This window comes from Apium graveolens, chromosome 3 (assembly GCF_009905375.1).
Source record: "Apium graveolens cultivar Ventura chromosome 3, ASM990537v1, whole genome shotgun sequence".
NCBI classification, from domain to species: domain Eukaryota; kingdom Viridiplantae; phylum Streptophyta; class Magnoliopsida; order Apiales; family Apiaceae; genus Apium; species Apium graveolens.
The window spans coordinates 165,856,941-165,860,981 of record NC_133649.1 but is presented as its reverse complement, the minus strand read 5'-3'; the positions used below and the strand labels follow the sequence as shown (position 1 = coordinate 165,860,981).

General features: G+C 40.2%; 1 non-coding gene across 1 annotated transcript; it reads left to right on the top strand.

Moving 5' to 3' along the window:
- Positions 1–501: 501 nt before the first annotated feature.
- Positions 502–608, top strand: LOC141715430 (small nucleolar RNA R71). Its single transcript, XR_012572194.1, has one exon. It is a non-coding gene; the product is annotated as a small nucleolar RNA R71 (small nucleolar RNA).
- Positions 609–4,041: the final 3,433 nt, after the last annotated feature.

Below are 4,041 nucleotides of genomic sequence, written 5' to 3'. Positions count from 1 at the left end.
TTGTACTACTTAGCTGGATACTGCTAATAAGGCTGTTGAACCGCATTCTGAGTGTTGCTCCAACTAAAATTAGGATTATTGCGATTGTTGGGATGATAGGTGGCTGGCATAGGTTGCTGGGAACGCTAAAAGTTGCTCACGAACTGAGCTGATTCACTAGAAATTGTGCACTGATCAGTCTCATGGGCACCATCACAAAGCTCACAGAAACTAGCGATTTGATTAACCCTATAATTAGCCAAAGTGTCCACCTTCATCATCAAAGCCTTAAGTTGGGAAGCTATAGCAGTTGCTGCATCCAACTCCAGAATTCCTGCTACTTTTCCCTGAGTCAGTCTTTGGGAAGGATTCTGGTATTCATTAGCAGCCATCAATTTAATTAATTCATAAGCTTCATCATAGCTCTTAGCCCACAAGGCTCCTCATGATGCTGCATCGAGTATGGGTCTAAAAGTAGCACCCAATCCATTGTAGATGCAGTTAATAATCATCCAATCAGGCATGCCATGGTGTGGGCACATCCTTAGCATCTCCTAATATCGATCCCAAGTCTCACACAGAGATTCTCCAGTTTTCTGAGCAAACTGAGTAAGAGCATTCCTGATTGCAGCAGTCTTCGCCATATGGAAGGATTTAGTGAGAAACTTTTGAGCAAGATCTTCCCAAGTGGTGATAGACCCTGCTGGTAGAGAATTTAACCAACACTTAGCTTTGTCCCTCAGACAGAATGGGAAAAGTCGTAGCTTGATAACATCTTCAGTCACATCATTGAACTTGAACGTGTCGCAAATCTCGATGAAATCCCTGATGTGCATGTTGGGGTCTTCAGTAGGAGAACCCCCAAACTGAACTGAGTTATGTATCATCTGAATCGTGCTTAACTTGATCTGAAAAGTGTTAGCCCTGATGGTTGGACTGATGATGCTTGACTGAATGTCATTGATCTTAGGCTGATAATAGTCCATCAAAGCCTTAGGATTTTCTGCTTGATCTCCCATCACTACTAAAACTGGTTCTTCGACTTTCTCTTCTTCTACCTTCTTTTCTTCTTCAAAAACTTCCTTTCGAACCATCACAATTTCTTCCTCGGCCTTATCCTGTGTTCTCTAATGAGTACGCGAACGCGTATGCATACACCCTCGCTAGAGTACTGATGAGTGGCATTTTATACCACTTAGAACATCCTATAATGGCTTGAATTGATGTCTTGAAATCAAGTATTTTGTGTATTTGATACGTTTTTCTAGTGTTTTTGCATTTCAGGGTATAACTTGCAAATTTAGGGGGATTTCATCAAAATAAGCCTAGGGAAGTACTTGGAATCAGTTGCAGGGAGTTGTGCGAAGAAATCAACAAAATCAGGACCAGAAATTAGAATTTTCCAGAAGCTGTGCAGGCGCCCGCCTGGGATGTGGGGCGACCGCTTGGAGGTGTAGGCACCCGCTTGGAACCTGGGGCGGCCTCCTGGGGTTGTGTTTTTAAAATACTGGATTTTCTAATTAGACTTCTAGTGGGCTTCTGACGGCGCTATTTCTTGTGGATTCTTATATAAGCAATCTTGGGAGACGTTTCACAATACCAATCAACAAAGAACAAGTATCAAGCAAGCAAGGAGCAAGGAGATAAGATTAAGAAGACCGTTTTAACACACCGCAAAGAAGAAGAGGAAGCATACATTATCTTGTGATTCTTTTATTTGTTGTAATAGTGGATGCTAGTTTTCTTTACTTTGAACGTTAATACTCTTGTGATGCACTCTGGTTTTAATAAGTATTTTTATTAGTTTATATTGTCGTGTTATTATCATGTTTTCATATGAACCAATGGTGATGATGAGTTCTATCATGGGCTACTTGTGATCATGGGGTCGTAGTGGATTTACTATGGATTTCTTTAGTTAATTGTTTAATACCTTGGTATGTGATGATTGTATGATATCTAGCGTAGGTTGTGCTTATTCGTCTTATGTGCGTCGCGAACATATAAGATAGCCTGTTAATCTCTTGTGAAGCGACAGTGAATCTTGAGATTTAGAACTTGCCATGCTAGCATAGGTTCATGTATATATGCATGATTAGTGGGTAACTCTAACTGTTTTACTTGCCTTGTGTAATCATAATGAATAACTTGCACTTAAATCGTTATGTTTTCAAATTCTGTAGACATATAGGGTCTCAACATAATTGATGCATATTCAACTTCTATCTTTATTATGGATGCTTGGTAGAATGGTACTTATGAAACGAAAGTTGGCTTTTATCAGTTTCGTGTTGTTCGATTAATGTCATCACCGTTATATGCTAAGGGTAATAACAATGACTATTGAAGGAAGTAGTAACGAAGTTATGATCTCATGTGTGTTTAAATATTGTTAAATTCAAGTGTTAATTTAAGTGTTTAATTCTCATAGTTAATCGTAGTTATTAATTAGTTAATCAACCTAAAGTGTTATTGTCTTGACATTGAGAAGTAATCATACATTGGTGAGTAAGTGTTAATTAAATATAATTAGTCTGAGTCTCTGTGGGAACGAACTAGAAATTATTCTATATTACTTGCAAATGCATATACTTGCGTGAATTATTAGAACATGCTTTGTGCCTAACAAGTTTTTGGCGCCGCTGCCGGGGACTCGGTGTTAATTTGTTTAGTTTATATACTTGCCATCAGTGGTCATTAGGACTCAGTGATTAAGACTTGTTACTTATTGTTTCCGGTTGTGTTTCAGGTACTCTGGCGAGCGTTTATGCAAACACATTCTCGCACTCGCAAGAGGACTCTAGATGCGGCTGAGGAGATAGACTCAGTTCTTGATATTCCGGAGAAGATAGATTTTGAAGATTCGGATAAAGAGAGTGTAAAGAAAGAACCGATAATCATGGGTGATCATATAGTTCTAGCAGATTCAGCTCTTATGGACTTTTCTCGGCCTAAAATTGATGACATCCAGTCAAGCATCATTCATCCGGCTATTCAGGCCAATACTTTCGAAATCAAGCCGGGCACTATTCAGATGGTGCAGAATTCTGTTTCTTTCGGAGGTGCTGCGACTGAAGATCCTAACATGCATATCAGGAATTTTGTCGAAATCTGTAGTACTTTCAAATATAATGGTGTTACTGATGAGGCTATCAAACTGAGGCTTTTCCCATTCTCTCTGAGGGATAAAGCTAAGGACTGGTTACATTATTTACCAGCTGGGTCCATCACTACTTGGGAAGATCTTGCGTAAAAGTTTCTGGTAAAGTTTTATCCAATGGCCAAGACTGCGGCTATGATGAGTGCTCTTACTCAGTTTGCGCAGCAACCAACAGAATCTATGGCGAAGCTTGGGAGCGCTATAAGGAGATGTTGAGAAAGTATCCACATCATGGTATTCCTGACTGGATGGTGATCACTGGGTTTAACAATGGTTTGGGGGCCCAATCTAGGCCCATGCTCGATGCAGCTGCTGGAGGTGCCTTGTGGGGCAAAAGCTATACTGAAGCCTATAATCTCATTAAAACTAAGGCTATAAACGAGCATCAAAACCCAACTCAAAGGATGATGCCTGGGAAGGTAGCAGGTATTCTGGAAGTTGATGCAACTACAGCTATTGCAGCGCAGCTCCAAGCGCTGCCTATAAAGGTCGATTCTTTAGCCAACTATGGAGTCAATCAGATAGCTATGGTCTGTGAGCTTTGTGCAGGCTCTTATGCTACAGATCAGTGTTCTCTTGTTAATGAATCTGTTCAGTATGTGAACAATTATCAGCAACCGCAGCAGCCTGTGCCAGCTACTTATCATCCTAATAACAGAAATCATCCCAATTTCAGCTGGAGGAATACTCAGAATGCTGTTCAGCAACCATATCAGCAAGCTGTAAGTAAGCAGTTTAATCAACCTGGATTCCAACAACCTCATCAATATGCTCAAAGGAAATCATATCCTCAACAAGGAGGTGCTGCTCCACCTTCTAGTGCTGATTTCGAGGAGCTAAAGTTGTTGTGCAAAAGTCAGGCTATTTCTATCAAGATCCTGGAGAATCAAATTGATCAAATA